This window comes from Vombatus ursinus, unplaced genomic scaffold (genome assembly GCF_900497805.2).
Source record: "Vombatus ursinus unplaced genomic scaffold, bare-nosed wombat genome assembly UNPS02014798.1, whole genome shotgun sequence".
NCBI classification, from domain to species: domain Eukaryota; kingdom Metazoa; phylum Chordata; class Mammalia; order Diprotodontia; family Vombatidae; genus Vombatus; species Vombatus ursinus.
In genome coordinates, this window is record NW_020954576.1 from 24,039,408 (window position 1) to 24,052,729 (window position 13,322).

The 13,322-nt window shown below is 41.3% G+C and overlaps 1 protein-coding gene across 2 annotated transcripts in view; it reads right to left on the reverse strand.

Annotated features, from left to right (window-relative positions):
- Positions 1 to 13,006, reverse strand: part of LOC114049714 (atypical kinase COQ8A, mitochondrial-like) — a 76,386-nt gene extending 63,380 nt beyond the window's left edge. Inside the window, exon 1 of one of the 2 annotated variants that reach the window (XM_027871080.1) lies at positions 12,871 to 13,006. The gene's annotated coding sequence lies outside the window, so the exon portion shown is untranslated. Of the gene's footprint in view, positions 1 to 12,432; positions 12,642 to 12,870 lie in introns of those variants that run through there. The other variant, XM_027871082.1, reaches the window with a different exon arrangement.
- Between the last annotated feature and the right edge of the window lie 316 nt (positions 13,007 to 13,322).

The window sequence follows — 13,322 nt, forward strand, 5'->3', positions numbered from 1 at the left end:
TCCTTTTATTAAGGGAATTTGGTCTGTGAAGTCTGGATTCAGTCAAAGTGCTTAACTTGAGGACCTAGAGAGTCATATGTGGCCTTGAGGATGCAGGTTCCCCACCCTTGGACTCCAGGCTATTTCAATGAAACTATCAATCACCTTGAGCATGGTTCTCTAAGGAGTTTTCCAAGTAAAGCATTATGTAATTTATGAATGGGGTTAATTTTTCGTCATTGCTCTCAGTATTTTCAACTTATTGTTTCTCTCTCCCCCCCCTTTTTTTTTTGCTACAGCAAACATTTCCATGGCATAAATCAAGCAATGGGACAGGAGGAGGCATCATTGTACTACCCCTGTACTTAACGGGAAAATTTCCAGTGTTTCTCCATGGTAAATAATGCTAGCTTCTGGTCTTAGAAGAATTTTTTTGATCATCTATCATTTTGATCATATTAAGACAAAAGGTCTTTGCATGCCTATGTTTTACAGGATTTTTAACCTTGAAGAGTAGAGCATTTTGTCAAAGATTTTGTGTATGTAGTGATATAATCATGATTTTTATTTGTTATGCTAATTTTCCTAACACTGAACCATATTTGTGTATTACAAACAAAATTTAACTATAACAAAATGTTTTAATATACTTTGATATACTATTAAGATTGTATTTAAAAATTTTTAAATAGTATTAGTGATGTTGGTTTATAATTCATCTCTTCTTTATATATTTCTGATGTCTGTATTAGTACTATAATTGTTTCATAAAAGGAGTTTGATAGAGCATCTTCTTCATTATTATTGAGAACAATTTTGTAGCATAGGTATTAATTTTTTAAATGTTTAATAGAATTTGTGAGTTTGCCTTAGAGGATTTTTTGATAATTCGTTTATAGATTGATTTCCTTCTGGTATTAGGGCATTTAATATCTCTATTTCTTATTATTTATTTTAAGCTTTATTTATATATGCTCTGTATAATGCTCTTCCATTTCCTTTAGAAATTCTCACTTTCAAAAGTATGTAATTTTTAATTTTTAAAAAAATTCCCCACTATTCATTGTGAACTCACCTCATTTATTTTTTATTTTTAGAATATGATTTACTTCTCTTTGGGAATCTAATTAGTAAGTGTCATTGATTTTATTAAACAAAAGAAAGCCCTTTTTGGAAACAGCTATCAATTCAAGTCTCTAATTTCAATTTTCTCTTTCTTCTAATTTTCAAGATTTCTTTTGTGCTTATTTCAAGGTTAATTTATTGACTTTATAGTCTCTAATTCCATGCTTAGTTGATCTTTGTTTTTCTAATTTTGTTAGTATGTTTTAAAAAATAAACATTTTCCTCTGAGGACTACTTTCACTATGTTCCATAAATTTATGTATGCTGTCTCACAGTTATCATTCTTTTTAAAATTATTATTTCTATGATCTGTTTGTTTCTTGTCCCATTAGGTATTTAGGACAGCATTTCTTAGTCTCCATTTGGGTCTGTACATTTTATTTATTACTAAGTTATGGTCTACAGATGATGGGCTTGTTTTTTCTAACTTTTTTATGTACTAGAACACGAACCATTTTATAATGCTGAGACCCATGGGTATTCTTTAATATTCACATTCAGAAACCACCTCAAATCTTTCAGCTCCAATTTTTCTGGCAATCTGCTCACCTCTAGTATTTTCCTTCCTGATTATACTTCTGTTGGATTTATCCAGCTCTGAAGGGTGAACATTCAAGCACCCCCCATTATTGTAATAATATCACTGTCTCTTCTGTGCCATTAGTGTGCACATATTTGGTAATGACATTGTTTTACTATCTATGGCACTTTTAAACACATAGATTTTTTGTAAATTTACCAACTTTAATTGTTGCCTTGCCTGAAATCATGATGGTACTGCCTGCTTTTCAGGATTTGTTTGAGGCAAGATTCATTTTATTCGAGAACCTCATTTTCACTATGTATCTGTATCTTTTCAATGTTTTTCTTCAATGCAGCAAATTGTCAGGTTTTTTTTATTCATTCTTTCATTTTCTCTGTCATTTTATTGAGAAGTTTGAACTATTCACATTAAAGGTTGTAAGTATTAAATCTATGCTTTCTTCTATTAAGCTCTTTATTTCCAGTGCTAATTCTGAGTTCTATTTTGTTTACACTAATCTGATCCTGGTCTCCTTCCACGGATTCCTAAACTCCCAATACAATCCCAAATTTTTTTAGTTTTCTTTAGTTTAGATTATGGACATTCTTTTTATCTCCCTCCCACACATAAGGATATCAGTTCCTCCCCAGCCCTCCCCACATCTAATCTCTTAGTTTGAGTAACATTCTTTATTGTGTTCCTTTCTCAGAATTCTTAAATTCAGTGGGAGACAGTAGGGCTGAGGGGGAGGTGGAAATGTCGTATCTTAAATAGTGGGGCCCAGTCCTATTCCCTGCCTTTTCCTTCATCATATTATGTTTATATATATCATAATTTTTTATGAAAAATGAATAAGATACTGACTTTTCTTAGTATATCTTATTTTTTATCATTGTGATCCTAATGTCAGTATGTGCTCCCTCCATACTTGTTCATAAGCCTATTCTATCTGTCCAACCTCTTGGCTGGATGCCCCTACTGTCCCAGCAATTCCCAGCCCTAAATGAGCAGTCCTAAGAAATATAACCCCTTCTCAGAAAAGTTCTCCTGAAGAGTGCATTCTCCCCTTAAAGTGACTTGTTTTAAGTTCTCAATCAACTACCTGTCACTCTTTTTCAAAGAAGCCCAAGTCAAATGTCACTTGTTCTAAATTCTCCACTCTCCTTGTTTGTCTTACTAATTTCTTCTTTGAGTTCCTGAGTTCGTTTACACCCTTATTTCTATTATTTGTCCTTTTAATTCTTTTATTGCTCTTCAGAAATATTCAGGAGGTTCTTACAGTTAACCCACTGTCATGAGAGAGGAGAGAGAGAGAGACAATTGCAATATGTTCCCTTTCCTTAGAGATTTCTTTGTCTATTTCTCCCAATCTGTAACACTTATTTATCAGGCTGGCTGCGTATCTAGCTTGTTTGCTCATTATGCCTATCTCATCAAGACTCTCCGATGGTTTTTCTGTGAAGCACTTCCTATATTTGCCCTTCTTTCCAGAAGTCCCTCTCCCTTCTGTACTAGTAGAACTGAAGTAGACAGACCCAGCACTGTTGAATGCTTCCCATTCACAGCTTCCCAGACCGCTTGGGTTGGACTAATTCTATGATCTCCTTCCACTATGGGCTGGGTCACTTCTGAGGGAAGACTCAATCCACAGACAGACTTACAATTCACCTTTCATCCAGCCTTCTGCCATAAGCCCCTTCCCTTCTCTAATGTAACATGCTCCATATTTCCGGGTTCTTCCCTCAGGCAGTAATCTCCCCGGTTCTAGGCAGACCCCTGAGACTGGTAATATTCATGGACCTCAACCCACAAAGGCATGGGGAGTGGTCAGCAGAGTCTAGCTGATAACAATCCTTAGTAGAGAAAAGGCTAAACATAATCACAACCACACAGAGTTTGGGCCGCAGAGCCAGGGAACCAGTCCCTGGAGGAACACTGGGCACAGCTAGGAGAAGCAAATGGATAAGGCAACTCTGTAGTAACTAATGGTCTTATGGTAACCTGCTTCCTCTAGTTTCTTCTTGCTTTTGTTATTCTTCTAATGGGCACGTTTCTTTTTGTTTTGAGGTGGTAAGAGAGAAGTGGTTTAAAAAGAACTTTCTCAATCCATAATTTTGCCAAAAGACTATCAACTCCATTTTACAAATGAGGAAACTGAGGCTAGTGACTAAACCCAACAGTTTTAAAAACCAATCACTGAGACTATATCCTGGATAAGGGAAACACAGAAGGTATATAAAGAAATCAGACAGTCACACACAATACAGCAATTATCACACATACAAACATTCACACATCCCTTCACCCACGTCAGAAAGGCAGAATACCATGTCTGAAAGTACTCTGGGCAAGTGCCAATCCCTCTGCATCCCTTTATATTATATTGAAAAGGGGAAAAGGCTCAACCACAGGGAATAGTCAAAGGTAGCATTCTCCATCCACAATAAGCAAGACTCAAAAAGCACCAGTGCCAATTAGTCAACAAGACATTATTAAGTGCCTAATATGTACCAGGCATTATGCTAAGTGTTGAGGAAACAAAGAAAGGCAAACAACAGTCCCTGCTCAATCTCTCATTTAGGAAGATCTGTTCTGAAAGACCCTCAACAAGAAAAAAGTGGTGTCATCTCTCTGAAGAGTTTGCTACACATTAAGCTTAACTTTTTCTGTTTGCTATAAGGAAGAGCTATTGGAAAACTATTACAGTGTAAAAAATACACTAACAAAACCAAAAATTAAAAATAAAAAGTTCTCCCCCGACCCCCAGAAAATACAGAAAAAAGAGCAAAGAGTCCACCACAGAAATGACCTTGAGATTTGCTCACTTCTGTCCCTGGCATCAATGTAAAGTTTTGAGGAAGGAATGAAAAGAAACAGAAACAAAAGACACAGTTGTTTCTCAAGAGGAAAATTTACATCCTGCTTATTAAGTCTGGACTACAAGTCTGAACAGGAAAGTACAGGTAATCTGAACTATAATGAGGTAATCAGCTATGGTTTTATCTAATGTTCTAATGTGGTTAACAAGCCAAAGAGCAAAAGTTACTACTTTTTAAAAAACTACAGAAAGACTTGAAATGTTTGCTACAAAGTCCAGTCAAACAGTAACCACCCCTACCTACAAGTTACAAGGCAATTTATTCATACCTTCACCCTCCTTTGAGCTAGGAAAGATGCCAATGGGAAAACCTGCCAAGAAGCAACCAATTTCTAGTGTTAACAACACCCTCTTTGGATTTTAACTTTAAACGACTTGAACATTTCAAAGGAATTTCTCAAACCAAAAAATAAAACTTGAAGGGCAAGGAGAAGGTCAATCAGCCACCTCCTGGATAACAGAATAAAAATCAATGCATGCTCTGCATAAAAGAAGGCAGGGCATTAGAAAAGTAAAAACTGTAAAAATTTGAGTGTGCAAAGAAGTACAATACCCTTTGCATACATGTGTGCTAATCTTCCCTCACCTCCACAGGGAAAGAAGGAAGAGGAGCTATTCAGGGTTAAATAAACAGCAATTCTCAAAGTAGGGTCTCAGGGACCCCTTTCAGGGTGTCTCTGCAGGGTCAAAACTATTTTCATAATAACACTAAGATTTTACTTCCATTTTTCACTCTCATTCTCTTCTGAGCGCAGGGTGGAGTATTCCAGAAGCTTATATGTGAATTAAAGATTGATCTGCAAACATGAACACTGAGTTAATATCTCATCTGCAGAACCGTACTTTTGCCTTATAAATGAACAAGTTTATAGATGTGGTCAGACTTGCTGTTTTGCTTATATTCCTATAACAGCACAGATCTCCTTTTATGTGAATGCTCGGCAGCAATTAAAGTAGTGCTGAAACATTAAAAGCACTGAATAACTCTTTTGAATTTGATGGTTTACTCTGAAATAACAGTATTAACATTTGCACTCATGGTGCAAAAGCAATTTGCAATTTACATTTGCCTCTTTTCTCACTAAATTTTTTAAAAATATGGTTATTTTTCTTATAAAATGTTATTTATGTTAATATGTAATAAGTTTGTATTTTTAAATGAATTAATATTTCAAAATTTTTTATCAGTTTTAATTGCTAATGCACTAAGTATTGATAGAGACAACCCTCATAAACAAAAGCTCTTTGAGGTCTTCAATGATTTTTAAGAGTGTAAGGGACCACAAAGTTTTGAGTGCAACTGTGCTACAGAGTAATTATTTTAATCATAAGCATGATGACCTTGGCCTCTAAGGAAATACAAACGTACAAGACTAGAATTTGGGAGAGAGGGTTAGGGTGACCCCAATTCTAACAAAACCAAAGGAATTATGCCCTATGTATACAGTCCTCCAGAATGCAACGGTAGATAGGTTTAGAGCTAGGATAAGAGCCCAGGCTGACAGCTGGAAAGAACGATGGGATAGCCAATGCAGGAGAACTGGTGAGAGAGCAGACAGGGGATGACAACAACTCAGAGCTGAAGGGCCAGGAGTGGGCAAGCAATGAGTCAAACTCCACCAGGCCCCTGTGCCAAGTGATAAAATGAAATGCCAAAGAGGCACAACTGACCACAGACTATTCTGAGATATTCAGCTTTCCGGTCAATCGCAACCCATGTGCTGCTTAAGGTCTCCTCTCAGAAGCAGAGGGAAAGCTCTCCATACCTACCCAATCCCCATCCATTCTCTCTCATCATGCCTCTACACTCACAGCCAGTCTCCAGCCAAACACAAACAGCTTAGGCTCCCCTGCCTCTGCATGGCCAACCCGCCATTTGCACCAGCACTTTCCATCTACAATGTCCTCCCTGCCAAATCTCTCTCTTGGAATCTGACCCATCCTTCAAGGCCCAATTCTAACTCCTTTCTCCTGAAAGCCTTCCCTGATCATCCCCCCCATCTAGAAGAGAATAAATGAACCACCAATCAGAACCAATCAATTCTGAGAATTACGATGGTGCTTTTAAGAGTTCTTTTTGAGGGCTGGAAGCACCTAGACCAAGTCTAACCTTGCAGTTTTTTGAGGTTTCGATCAGGCCACTTCAATGAAGGAGCTAAGGATGATTTCCCTGTACTTTAACATGAGGTCACGTGTAGCACGGCAGAGTAGGGTAATGGCTACAGCTCTGGTCTCAGAGTCAGCAAGACCTAGGTTTAAATCCCACCTCTGACAGAGACTGGCTTGTGTCCCTGGTCAAGTCACTCAACCTTTAGCACCTTCAGGCAACTCTCCAAGACTCTTTGTTGCAGGGCAGATGAGAAAAGAAGTTCATTACAGGGAAATCACAGGTTTGGTTAAAAAAAAAAAAGTATAGAGTATGAGAAAAACAAGATATAAATATATTCTTCTCGAGTCCTCTGATATGTCCCGCTATGCGGTAGAGCAGGTGGGAAAAAATACTCCATTCTCCATTATCTGAAATAAAGAACTTTCATACAGGGCAGTTTGGTGGTGTAGTGGATAGACTGCAAGGCCTTGAGTCAAGGTGACTTGAGTTCAAATCCAGCCTCAAACACTTACTAGTTGTGTGACCTTGGGCAAGTCACTTAACCCTGTTTGCCTGTTCCCTCACCTGTAAAATGATCTGTAGAAGAAAACAGCAAACCACTCCAGTATCTTTGCCAAGAAAAGCCCAAATAGGGTCACGAAGAGTCAGACACAACTCAAGCCACTCAAAGAGAAATACATGGATGTGGCTAAATATATACCTCGACTTTACATTTTATAAGCCTGGATCACAGAGCTAGAATAGTGCTTTGCACTCTGGAAGATGATTAATGAAAAAATATCTGTTGACTGATGGACAGACACTTATCAGGCCCATTTTAGGCTTAGAGAAATCCCGAATCTAGGCTCTCCTAGCAAATGTTGTATTTTAAGAGAAATATCATCATGTAAAGCAACTAGATGCCCTACAGGCGGGTGCTTAGTCTTAATTCTGTACATAGAGAAAGAATTAGGGTAGCTCCTTCAGCCCTCTACACTCATTCCCCTCCACCTCTCCCTGGGAGAAGTGCTTTCTGAAGTTCTTGAGTGGTATTTTAGAGGCACATTGGCACTCTTCTCAGGGACTACAATCCAATCAAGACACCTCTAACAGCACATGGCTCTTATTTCAGCTGGCAACAAAAGTGACTCCACGGTTCAGGCTCTCTGTGTAAAGTTATTCTGCTATGTCTGGAGTGTCCCAATAATAGATCCTCCGACAGCAAGCCCCCACCCTGGAGGCAAGAGCCCTCAACCCTCTCCTCTCCTAGTTCTTATGTGGACAACTGCAGCTGCTCAAGAATGGAGCATCCAACTAACCTGATACCCTCACATGAAAACCCTTAATAAACCGTGAAAGGATAAATAAGCTCTAAGGAATCTGAGGATAGTGTATGGGGTGGTATTTTTTCTTGCACAAGCATGGCATAACTATGCCCTTTTATCTTATGAGTGCTAGTTACTGTGGTGATGGTGGTGGGGTGATGATGGTGGTGGTGGTGATGATGATGATGATGATGATGATGATAAAAAAAAAAAAACACTGAGGCCCAGAGAAGAGAAATAAAGAGCCAAATCAGGAGCTGACTCCAAATCTCTTCTTCCCACTAGCCCACAATCTACATCAGCCATAAGCATCAGGTTGTCTGGACTTCATGTGCCACCATCCAGCCCCAATGAACTCCTGACAAGCTACGCTCATGGGAGTATAGAAGTAGTACAGATTTTCTTCTGACTGACCTTGGCTTTGGAAAACTCATTCAGGCCCTTGCCCTCTTCAGACAAAGCCTCCCACAGCAATCCCACCAACAGAGAGCCAGAAGGTAGAAGGAAGTAAGGGATAAGACTCCAGAGCCAAGATGGCTAATCCATTTATAGATAACTGAGAGATAACAGGATATTTAAACACCTAATACTACCCACTTGACCCTGTTCACATATATTCTGTCCCGTAGCAGTGAGTGTTACTACTGTAATACCCCTTGGGAGAGAGAGCAGTTATGTATTACTTTGATATATAGAATTCACCCAAAGGGAAGAGAACAGTCTTGCTCAATAAAAACTTAATTTTTTTTTTACTTTGGTTTCTACTGACAAGTACAGGCATACTTGAAACAAACAAAAAAGGAGAGATTTTCATGACAGTACACTACCCCTCCCCACCAAAGGATGTGCACGCTGACTTTCCCCAAAGGAGTGTCCACACTGTCCTCCACATTGTGATCTCTCCTGACCTTCCTTACTCTGTACATAATACAGATATGTTGATATTATTGTTGTCTTCAGCTACAGAAGGGCAGCTAACATAGTTGGCACCTAGTTCTTTTGGTTCTCCTTTCTTCCCTCTATGCCATTCAAATCTTCCCAGGCTTCCCTGAATCAATAAAGATAGAACGAATCCTCCTACTTATCACAGCTGGAGAACATTGGTCACTTATCACAAATACAAAACTCTGTAAAAGAAATTCAACAACCCCCCTATCCTTATTCTTCCCATTTAGGACACCCAGGAAACCTGATGAAGACTGCCCATCCTCCCAAACATAGAAACGATGCTCCTTTCCCTATGGGCCAACCCCTAAGTTAGTTAATATGCCAGGGTACCTATCCTCCTCAGAGCAACAGCATCTTCATTACTGGGGGGGACATTCACCCTGTGCCAGAGAACCCTGGGAAAGCCTCAAAATATGCCTGTTTCATTGGCTACAATAACATAAGCAAAACCAACACTAAAAGGCAGATGAACTCAGACTAACTTGTAAGGATCAATATCTAGACCCAGGGGAACAGATGAAAAACTACACTTCTCTCATCTCAGAGATGTGAAGACTGACTACTGGCCCTATCTTGCTTACACAGTCAGATGCTGTGTCAACTGGTTTGTCTTAATTGTTTTTCTTGGTTACAAGGAAGGAAATACTGGGGCAGAAAAAGCAAAAAGCCATCAGCAAAGCTTTTTTAAAAAGGTCCTTTTGACAGCAGCAGCCATTTCCCTACTCCTACTGGCTGGGTAGCCAGTGAGGCAAAAATAAAACTATAGTTGGGTTACTTTAAGCCCCAGAAAGAGAACTGGTCTACCATTTGCACAGTACAGTCAGGTGATCAAAACCCTACATTGCTTTCACCCACTTCACCAGGTGCAAAGTCACAGCTGTAACCTAAGCCTGAAGTCCCACCCAAAGGCACTTTCCAGACATTTCCAGACTACAGAGGTCAAAACCTAATCCTCTCATCTTTCTTTCATTCTCTTCTGCTAGCCTCCACTACTCCTTGGAAAGGTTCCTTGAAGGCTTGAGAAAAAGCATTGTATTTGATTAGAGAAATACAAATTAACAACTCAGGTACCACATCCCACCTATCGGATTGACTAACATGACAAAACAGGAAAATGATAAATGCTGAAGATGATGTGGGAAAACTGGGACACTAATGCACTGTTGGGGGAGTTGTGAACTGATCCAATCATTCTGGACAGCATCTGAACTATGCCCAAAGGGCTATAAAACTGCATACCCTTTGCAGTTTTACCACTGCTAGGTCTATATCCCAAAGGGATCATAAAAAAGGGAAAAGGACTCACGCATACAAAAATATTTATAGCAGCTCTTTTTGTGGTAGCAAAGAATTGGAAATTAAGGGGATGCCCATCAATTGGGGAATGGCTGAACAAGTTATGGTATATGACTATAATGGAATACTATTGTGCTATAAGAAATGATGAGCAGGCAGATTTCAGAAAAACCTGGAAAGACTTACATGAACTCATGCTGAGTGAAGTGAGCAGAATCAGGAGAACACTGTACACAGTAACAGCCACAATGGGCAATGACTAACTTTAATAGACTTAGCTCTTCTCAGCAATGCAATGATCTAAGACAATTCCAAAAGACTCATGACGGAAAATACTATCCACATCCAGAGAAAGAACTATGAAGTCTGAATGCAGATGGAAGCATATTTTCTTTTTTTGTTTTTTTCTTTATCATAGTTTTCCCCTTTTGTTCTAATTCTTCTTTCATAATATGACTAATGTGGAAATATGTTTAATATGATTGTACATGTATAGCCTATATCAAATTGCATGCCATCTTGAGAACGGTAGGGAGGATGAAGGGGGAAAAATTTAGAACAAAACCTTATAAAAGTGAATGTTGAAAACTTTAAATAAATAAATTTATTTATTTTTTAAAAGAGAATCAATAAAACATTTTTTGGGGGGAAGGCTAGGCAATGGGGTTAAGTGATTTGTCCAGGGTCACACAGTAAGTGTCAAGTGTCTGAGGCCAAATTTGAACTCAAGTCCTCCCCCACTCCTGGGCCTGTGCTCTATCACCTAGCTGCCCCTTCCACTGTTCTTTACACATTCAATCTCTACAACAAGAATTATTATACATACCTAGCTGCCCCAAAACATTTACTTTAGAAAGAAAAAAAATTGTAAAGTAGAATAGCATGACAGAAGAAAGAACAGTAGATTTGGGAATCAGGGTACCTGGGTTCAGATCCCAGCTCTGCCACTTACTACTTGTGTACCCCAGCCATGTCAATTAAATCCTCTGGGGTTAAGCTTCCTCTTTTGCAAAATAAGAGAGACAGACTACAATAGGGGTTGCTAACCCGAGTTCCATGAACTTTTTTTTTTATATTTTTGGTAACTATTTTGATACAACTGGTTTCCTTTTTTATGTTATGAAATTTATTTTAAATATTTTAAAACACACTTGTATTTTAAATATTTGAAATGTTAAATATTTAAAATCATACTCTGAGAGTTGATCTACAGGCTTCACCAGACTGCCCAGGAGGTCCATGACACACATGCACACAAAAAAGATTAAGAAGCACTGGACTAGATGAAATCCCTTCTATCTATAAATCCATGAACCTAAGTGGGTACAAGGACAATGGACCTTCTCACTTATCTTGTAGGATACACAAGGGAGGGTAAGTCAATAATAAAAATAACTGTGTCTACTGTTTAATTTTTTTCTCCTATTTCTTAAGACTTAGCTTAAGTGTTCTAGGCTCTGGGCTTGACCAGTGAGGAGTCATTCGTCTCCACAGCCACCCTGCTGTCCCTCCTCTCCAAGAAGGGACATTCTGCCACAGTCTCTGAGTAAGTCTCTCAATCCCCTACCAGCTCAGTCTGTCCTTTTACAGCACAACAACCAGCAGGTTGGCATGAATGCATTTTCAAGTCCTCTGGCAAAAAAGAAGCCGTGACATTCACTCTTTCCCAGTTCTTCAACCATGCATTTTAGGGGCAGCTCGATGGCCCAGTGGATAAAACAAATAAACAAAAAAAAGCAAGCACTTAAATATACATATTTATGTAGATCCTCAAAGCATGCTTTTCCCGCACAAAAACCCTGTGAGGTAGGCAGTGCAAGCATTTCCACTTTACAGGTGAGTAAACTGCAGCTAAGAGATTACACATCCTGCCCAGGGTTACAACAACTAGTAAGCGTAGGAGCGAGTATTCTCCTTATTCCAAATTCTGGGACCAGTTCTCAGACCACAGAAGACTAGTCTTCTGGGAGGGTCCAAGATCCAGATCCTAAGGAGAGGAAAGGGGCACACAAAACCTTCACCCTCATCTAGGTCTACGGGGGCGAGGAGTGCCAACTGCCAGGCGTGCCCTCCTGCCAGAAATCTGAGGGCAGGATGGCCTGGCAAAGCTAGCTGTGGAGGTGCGGACGAGGCATGGGCATGGCTCAAGCGTGGAGGGCAGCTCCCACCTCCACCAGGCATTACCAGGTCGAAGAGAAAAGATGAGAACTATTTTTCCCCCCCGAGAGCCTCTTCCTCCCGGGCTCGCCCACCCGGGGCTGGGCTTCACCTGTTCAAACTCGACAGGGCGCCTCTCAGAAGGGACTGAAGGTCAGAGGCTAGAGCCTGGGCCTGGGACCAGAGAGCTCAAGAGGAAAGCGGAATTCGTAAAGGGCAGCGGGGAACCGCACCCCCAGGCACTGGCCACGGAGGTGCGGGGGAGGAACGAGGAACGACTGCACTTGGTCATCAACTTGGGCTGCAGCGCGGTGTCTCCAGGCGTTCCAGGGTCGGGGCTCGGGCACCTGACGACTGCCAGCCTCGCGGACGAGACCCACCGGGGGCCCCCGGGGAAGGAAGCAGCAGCGGCAGCCGGATCCTAGGCACCAAGAGGGGACGGATGCCGGGAGGGGCGCGGAGGCTGCGGAGGCTGCGGCTGCGGTTGCGGCGGGGGCTCTCCTTTCCCTGCAGCGGTGCATGCAGCAAGCGCACGGGGCTGCAGCCTTACCTGGGATTGGGGAGGTCAGCAGCCCGCCTCCGCCTCCTGCAGCCCCGCACCTGCCTGCGCACACCCTTCCTCCCACTCAGCACTGTGGATCCAGCACGCGCTCAGGAGTATGTTTACCAACTCTCCAGCAGCGCCGCGCGAGACCCTGGGACGGCCGTAAGCACCGCCCCTCCGGGTCGCTCCGATTGGCGGCGCCACTTCCTCCTTCGGAACATGGACCCGGGCAGCCGCACGCGCCCGGAGCGTAGAGGAAGCTGCGAGCCACGAGCCGCGAGCAGTGCGCCGAGCCCGGGCTTCTGGCTCCTGGGCCAATCAGGAGCGAGAACTGAGAGACGCAAGGCCAATGGGAGGCAGCTCTTCTTGGGCCACTCCTAGCCCCTTCCCCACGCTCCACGCTCCTTGCTCCTCCCTCTTCACGCCTCCCTCCTCGGCCTGTAAATATAGTTAGGCCG